Source organism: Benincasa hispida, chromosome 5, assembly GCF_027475165.1.
Source record: "Benincasa hispida cultivar pf3 chromosome 5, pf3_genome.v1.1, whole genome shotgun sequence".
Taxonomy (NCBI): domain Eukaryota; kingdom Viridiplantae; phylum Streptophyta; class Magnoliopsida; order Cucurbitales; family Cucurbitaceae; genus Benincasa; species Benincasa hispida.
In genome coordinates, this window is record NC_143482.1 from 46,625,163 (window position 1) to 46,633,632 (window position 8,470).

The following is an 8,470-nucleotide window of genomic DNA, read 5'->3' on the forward strand; positions in this document are numbered from 1 at the left end:
GTGGAGCAGTTGCAAACTCTAAGGAACCTCGAAGTCACAAGCGAGGAAAGCATAATGAGCGCAAATATCATCTCATCAAGGAGATCGTGCAACGAGGAGATGTGATCGTCACGCAGATTGCTTCGGAGCATAACATGGCTGATCCGTTTACAAAACCCCTCACGGCTAAAGTTTTTTAGGGTCACCTAGTAAATCTAGGACTATGAGACTTGATAGATTAGGGCAAGTGGGAGAAATGTAAGGGTATGGTTGATGCCCTAGTTTATTGTCTTTATGTATATTATCTCTCACACCTAACTTCCTGTACCCCACTAGAGTTTCTAGTCCAAGTGGGAGTTTGTTGGGTTTAATGTCCTATAAACTCGTAGTTGTAAATCATTAAACATATTCTATTTCTAATAAAGACATTATTGAGGTTATTCAGTAAAAGATATTATTGAATATGTAAGTTGCGAATATCTAACCTAAATCAAATAAACTAAGATCCTTGGCTATAATATGAATACTTGAACTATATGTAGAGACATATCATAGGATCAAGTTCAAGTATATAGCCAAAACTGTCTATAGTATAAGGATAGGGTTGGGTACCTTATCCTGGGGACACTATGGACGCGACCCACTTTGTATTAAGTACAATCGATGAGATCCTAAATCGTTCGTGTAGAGACATGTGAGTGGGGGTGTCCTATGCAATGAGTTTGCATAAGACAAGACCGCGAAATTAGTCACTTTCTCTTTATAACGCCGTTTACTGAAGAAACTGACTATTTCACAAGATGACCTAGTTAACTCGATCTTAATCCTGAGCTAACTATGAGCTCCTGTTTATACGAGATTATCCTTTGATCTGCATGGGTGAGAGTGGCCAGATATCGCTGACTCAACAAGCCTAACATTTTGGGGATAAAATCGGATAGATAACTGGGGACATAGTCTCGTAAGACGGAATTCGCTCCTACTCATTTCAGGGATAGTAGAGAGGTTGTTCCCTTAAGTACTAACTCCAGGACTTGAACAATGGACCCCACCCTCTCCTTGACCCGAGAGGGACTTAAGTTTGATGGTTGGACCACAAACCGATTGTTCATTAGAGAATTAGTGGAACTTAAGGAATAAGAAGTACTATTGGGGTAAAACGGACATTTGACCCGGCTATAGCTACGAACAACCTGTGAAGGATCGGCTTACTGAACATAGTTATATCAAGTGGATGGAAATATATCTACAGTAAGGGGAGTGCAGCTACTGGGCTATAGTGGAGTGTCCCGGTAGTTAAGGAATGTTGGTTAGCTTGGTTAATGAGATTAGTCGGTTAACCTCGAATCATTGGAGCCCATAATCTGTAGGTCCATTAGGTGCCCTTACTAGCTCATATCGGAATAAAGCCTAGAACAATTAGATAGGAAACTTTGAATCGTTCAAAATCAGGAAAGGGCATTATTGTCAATTGTGTTTGACACAATAATTTAATTATGAATTAAATTATTAAATAAGAGATAAAGTATTTAAAAGTGTTTTAAATACTATATACATGAATAAGGATTCATATATAATGGATTGCACAAGGTTAGAATGATTAATTAGATTAATCATATGAAATTAATTGGAAAAGTTTCAAATTAATTACCAAAAATTAATTTCAATTTAGAATTGAAATTAAAATTAAAATGCAAGCTAAAATCGGATTTTGGATCAAGGATAGTGGATTTTATTGGAATCCCACTTATGCAGGGTGATTCAAAGTGGAAAAACGACTCATCTATGCACTCTTGCATGTACATGAACACCTAGAATCCACTATTGCTTGCATCTCCACCATGTGACTTGCATCTTAAGGCTTCTTGATGCATGGATTCACTGTATAAGTAGAGGTAGAATCAGATTGAGAGCTGAACACAACCATTTCCATACTATTATGCTGCTGGAATTTGGTCTCAAACTCACCTACCTTCATATATCTCTCTAGAGCTTGAACCTTCAAGCATTCCCTTCCCATTCCCTATCTTTATAGACTCCCACAAGTCGTTTTTGGCAAGAAGAATAGTAGGGAAGACACTAGAGGTGGTCCACACACCGTTCGTGAGCAAAGGAATCAAAGGGAGTTGCTAAATCTGTCTCCAAAAAGGTTGGTACAAATTCTGCTCTCTGTTTACGGTATTTGGACAGCATCCTTTTATTTTTTAAAATTGATGTAGTTAAGTGCCTCCGATCCTAAAATTGCTTCCGCATGTGTCATATGAACACCTTCAATTGGTATCAGAGCATGATTAAGGCACCTAACATGCATTAATTTTAGTTTGGTGGGTAGCTTTTCATATGATGAAACTGTGTAGAAACTAAAGAAAATTGGTTTTGGGATTGAATTTATTTCTCATTCAATTCATTGGAATTAATTGTAATTGCCTACATGTTTATGGGAATTAATGTGTTCATATGGAGTCTGTAAATTTTGAGAGTCAATAGAGTCCATTTAGGCCGTCAATTAGAAGAAATTCGGAGACTGTTCAAAGCTGGCCGAAAATTCCAGCATGCTGTTTTTTAGTTCCAGCCCAAGTGTGCTCTTCACTTAAAGGCAAAATGGTCCGATTCAAGCAATCCAAGGGCGGTTCGGGTCGGTTCGAATGGTTCGAGAGCGGTCCAAGCCCTATTTGAAATTATTATTGTAATATTTTTAGTTTTTTTTATTTTGCTTGATTAAAAATCCCAAAACTAATTCACTTTAGTTAACTTAATTAATTATGCATTATTGAATGTATGTTTTAATTAAATAGTATTTTATGTGCATAATGTATGTCATTTAGATTTAAAATCCCACAGGAAAGCATGAATCATGCATTAATTAATATGTTATAAGAGTGATGATATTAATTAAATGCATGTATAAAGTTTCATGAAATTAATACAAATGTTGTATTAATTTAGGGAGATGCATGCTTGAATGGTTATTTTCAAAATTGATTAATTGATATAAAAGTTATATTAATTAAAAGAGAAAATATACAAAGCATGAAGCATGAAACTTCTTTAGTTTGATTATATATGTTATATTCAAATTAGGCTTGTTATAGATTGTTTTTATAATTGTTATAAATGAGATAGAAATCTAAAATCTATAACAAAGATAAGGTGCATGCTCACATAGGGTTAATTTAAATCCAAATTTCGATCGATTTCAATTAGATTCGAATAGGTCGATAAGCTTGTAAAACATAGGTTACAAGAGAACTCACCCGGCAAGATGTTGTCTAAGGCTGGAGGTATTTAAGTTGACAGTTTACGGAACACCTCCTACCTGGGCATCGATTTAGTTCTTGAGTTAAGTTAATCCAGTTTTATGAGCATGCGCATGTGAGATGGGAGGTTAAAAAATTTGTTTATCTCCTAGACATCGTAGGTTAAAAATCTAGTATAAAAGTTATACTCGGATGAATCACCTAGACTTAGGATATGTTTAGTTAGACAAAATGTATCGCTAAGTTTTTTTTTTATACCCTAACCGTCTAAAACACTTCAGCTGGAGAGAAGTAATGTACTTTTAGCTCAGCGTCCCTGAGAGTTCACACCGTGAGATTCATGCTTGGCTTTGGGCCGCCCTGGGAGCGGACTCCATTCAGAGAGTGTTTGCATGAGTCAATACCAAGGTGAATAGGGGAAGTTGTTCATAGTAAGTGGGAGAAGGAAGTATATCAACACATCCTACGGTCTCTTCCATTAGGTCGCACCGTGAGATTCCTATAATACGCCTGCATGTCTACCCTGAAGCGACCTTACCAATTAGATGGTTGTATTATAGGATTCAGAACTCCGCAAACTCTAGAAATAGATAGGGTCTCTCAGGTCCATTTTCATTCTTGTCTTTCCAACTTCGGGAGCATAATGATTCCAATCTTTGAGGTCTGAAAATGCAGGGTCACACTTACGAGAATCACTAAGTGTTGGTAAATTCTTAACCAAAGTAGCGATAACTGAGTTACTATAGGAATAAGAGTTATTCTAGTGATAGTATCTAGTCAAGATAGTCGTGGTTCAACGGAGGAATAGTCGATCACCCCTCGGTGGAGGTTATTCTAAACCATTGAAATATCATTGCAAAATATAATAATGAAGGGTACATTATTAGTTGTTTTTGCTAAACTTGATTGGATTTAAAAGATTAATGTTTTTTACTAAAAAGGATATGTTTTTCTTTTCAGCACGACTAGCTCTTTAGATCAACTCTTAGCTTTCGAGAAACTAAATGGCGATAATTACTCAACATGGAAAAACAATCTGAATTCAACACTAGTAATAGATGACCTGAGATTTGTCTTAACGGAGGAATATCCTCAGGCCCCCTGCCTCGAAAGAAGCACAAGGTAAATATGATTTACTAGTTACTGAAACATGTTTAGTGAAGGATGATACCTCCACTTGGATATTGGATTCAGGAGCCACTAATCATATTTGTTTCTCTTTTCAGGAAACTAGTTCCTGGAAAAAGCTTGAAGAAGGCAAGATCACCCTCGAGGTTGGAACATGAGAGATTGTCTCGGCCGAAGCAGTGGGAGATTTAAAGTTTTTTTTCAACGATAAATATATCATACTTAAAGATGTTTTGTATACACCTCTTATGAAGAGGAATTTAATATCTATCGCTTGTATTATGGAACAAATGTATAAAATATCTTTTGAAGTTAATGAAGCGTTCATTTTTAGAAAAGGTATTCAAATTTGTTCCGCTATACTTGAAAACAACTTATATTAGTTAAGACCAACTAAAGAAAAATTTATCTTCAATACTGAGATGTTTAAAACAGACGAGACTTAGAATAAAAGACAAAAAGTTTCTTCTAATGCCTATCTATGGCACCTAAGACTTGGCCACATAAATCTCAAAAGGGTTGAGAGATTGGTTAAGAATGAACTCCTAAATCAATTAGAAGACAATTCTTTACCTCCATGTGAGTCTTGTCTTTAGGAAAAAATGACTAAGAGATCTTTCACTAGAAAAGGTCACAGAGCCACAATACCCTTAGAGCTTGTACATTCGAACCTCTGTGGACCGATGAATGTCAAAGCTCGAGGTGGGTGTGAATATTTCATCAGTTTTATTGATGATTATTCAAGGTATGGTCATATTTACCTAATACATCACAAGTCTGATTCTTTTGAAAAGTTCAAAGAATATAAGGCTGAGGTTGAGAACCAATTAGGTAAAACAATTAAGACATTACGATCAGATCGAGGTGGGGAGTACATGGACTTAAGATTCCAATACTATATGATAGAACACGGAATCAAGTCACAACACTCTGTACCTAATATGCCTCAGCAAGACGGTGTATCTGAAAGAAGAAACAGAACCTTGTTGGACATGGTTCGCTCAATGATGAGCTTTACTAAGTTACCTGATTCCTTTTGGGGACATGCATTAGAGACTGTTGTCTATATTTTGAATAACGTTCCTTCTAAAAGTGTCTCAGAAACACCTTATGAGCTATGGAAAGGGCGTAAAGGTAGTTTACGTCAAAGTTAATGGACAGCGCATCAAGCCTTACTATGGAGGGGATCTTGATCGCGAAAAGACCTCCATAGACCTATAAAAGTCCGAATGATGCGATAAAAGGAAATCCCTTCGCAATAAAGAAATATCCTTCAAAGTTATCGTATCCTTTTTTTGGTATCCTTTATTTTCATTTCTTTTTTATTATTATTATCCTTTATTCTTATTGCTTAATTATTGCTGCTCTTCTTGTTTATTTGTTTTTGGTTATCATTGGCTGCTAAAAAAAAAAAAAAAAACTTAGAAAAAGGGGGGAATGTGGGTTTCTTAATGCGATGAGTCTTGGAGATGTAGGAGAATTATATCCCAACGCATCTCCAAGAACCCATCGCAGGTGAGAGAACGATACGTCATCCCACCATAGGACGATGAAAAGATGTGCTGCCAGACATTCTATCAGTTTTCCATTAATGTGTATGGTGCTATTGTTGCCTAGGATCACGAGGTAGCCATTCGTTTTCCCTTTACCCTTCGCCTATTTAAACCCCCCTCCCTCTTTGAACACCCTTCTTCTTTACCCAAACCTAAAACCCTAAACCCTCTACATTTCAAAAGCCTCCTATGAACTTAAAGATCACTTCGGCCCTCTCTCTGATCATACCTACTCTATCTACGATTCAAATGGTAGGTCAAAATACCCCTTCTTCAACCCGATCAACCACCCCTACTTTCTCCTACGAAGTGGTGTCCCCGTCTGTTTCCTTCAACCCAATCTCATTCTCGGTCGTCCCTGTACGAACTTATGCACCACTACCCATGGTGGCATCACTTTAACCATTCAACCTCATACTTATCCCATCAGCCACAGTAGCGTCCCAGTCCTCATCGCCTCATAATTACCTTCAACCATTGGCCTCCACCACAAGAGAGGCAAGGCGTAAGGGTTAGCGAAAAGTCTATGGAGAACTTCTCAAAAATCTAAACCCTCTCAAATCCTTGGACGAAGGTATGGTCAATCAACAAGACGGTCAACAAGTTGAGGTTGAGCCATTGCCACTTGAGTCGGTCAACGCTGTGGCTAAAGAAACACAAGACGGCATCGAAGTGGTTGAAATGGAAGAGCCCCTTCAGAGAAGAAATGGAAAAGAAAAAAAGAAAAGAAGCAATGGAGTAGGCTCTTCTACATCTGCTGTAGAGGCATTGGCGAAGGAGTTCCAGAGAAAGGCCAAAAAAGTGAGGGAAGGCCTTGGTGAAATCAGGAAGGAGGAAGAATGTCTAATTGTGGCAACAGGATTCCGTCGTGATATTCGTGATGAGGAGCTCCATCGCATGAATGTTCCATCGTAGCCTAAAAAATTAATGGATAGCACAGAACATGTTGTGATGGAATTTGAATAGGAACTCCAAGAAGAAAGCAAAGAAGAGAAGAAAATCAGAAAGGAGAAGGTTCAACACGTTAAACGTGATTTGAATAAAGAAAAGGCAGGGAAGGTGGATGCGAAGAAAAAGGATACGAAAAAACAAAAGAAGGAAGAAAAGATGAAAGGAGCAATAGGTGGCACCTCTAGTAAAGAAAAAGAACAAAGGCAAGCGGTGGCAAGAAAGGAGGAAAAGGGCAAAGCGCCCATGGTAGAGGAGGAAAGAGCCTCAAAGAAGCAGCCGCTAATCCTAATCGAGATGGGATTCTTTCCAGAAAGCTCGCATCTACCCTTATTCATCACTAAAATAGTCAACGCGTTGGGGTGGAACGATTTTTACATTTGGGCCAAAACGGTCAAGCCATCTGTATTGACTGCTTTTTACGAGGGGAAACTGCATTCTGGGTGATACAAAGCGGACGTTGGGAAGGCAATGGTTGGATTCGATGTCAGAAAAATTAATCATCTGTAAATCTTAGAAGACATCTCTAACACCGAGGAAAACAGAATAATTTACAACCCAACGTCCGAAAAGCAGAAAGAAGTGCTTAAGGTAGTGACGCTACCTGGGACGAAGTGGACCGTCTCATCTAAAGGGGTAAAAACATTGTCACCATATAGCATGACACCAGAAGCTAACATGTGGTTGCACTTCATCAAGAGGAAGTTGCTCCCCATAACGACTGACCACCCAGTCTCCAGAGAACGGGTCATGGCAATCTTCTGCATCATGCGACTAAGCCTCATCAATGTCGGTCGCCTGATCGCAAACAAGATTTAGGCTTCATTTTCTAGGCCAATGGGGTAGCTCTTCTTCTCTTCGCTCATTATTGAGTTATGCATGGTTCAGGGATGGTTTGAAGAAGATGAAGATGTGGCGGTGAAGAGCACATTGAAAAATAACTTCTTCTCCGCCTAATAAGGTTGCCTGCACAAGACGTCCAACCTTAGCAACAGGCAAAGCGGCAGTCGCAGGCTCAGACTACCCTAAAAACCTCCTAGCATAAGAAACGAAAAGTAACTAGCACCCCAGAAGTTGAAGAAAAAATGATCCCATCTACCCAATTAGAAAATTCTCCACCTCAGCAAAACCCTGAATCCATCAAGGTTAGCATTGACCTCAACCTTTTCCCTTCAACGCTTGAAAAATCAGTGCCACTAGCTCCTGAGAATGAACCCCTTCCTATCCTCCCCCTCACATCCAGACCACCAAGCCCACCATTGCCCTCCAAAAGCCCTCCACAATTCACTTCTGATGGCCCAAGCCTTTCAGTGCCTAGGATTGAAACAGGCATTGGATCTGGTATTGGCGAGGAAAGTGAGTGTTAGCCTGAAGACGCACAATAAGAACAAGTAAATGACTCCAAAGAGATTGACCCTGAGGCTGAATGGTTTAAATTCCTCCATGACGACCTCCGTGAACCTATTTTAGAAGGTATCAATGACTTGACGCAACGCCAATAATCGGTCTAAATGCAATTAATGAGTTGATGTGTCAGCAAAGCGAATTGAGAGAATTTGTTTAGAACAAGCAAAACACAACGCATGACTTCATACGCCGAATGAT

General features: G+C 38.7%; 1 long non-coding RNA gene across 1 annotated transcript; it reads left to right on the forward strand.

Moving 5' to 3' along the window:
• The first annotated feature begins 1,884 nt into the window (after positions 1 to 1,884).
• Positions 1,885 to 4,678, forward strand: LOC120078737 (uncharacterized). The gene is made up of 3 exons (XR_005482081.2): positions 1,885 to 2,128; positions 4,197 to 4,358; positions 4,463 to 4,678. It is a non-coding gene; the product is annotated as an uncharacterized LOC120078737 (long non-coding RNA).
• The last annotated feature ends 3,792 nt before the right edge of the window (positions 4,679 to 8,470 follow it).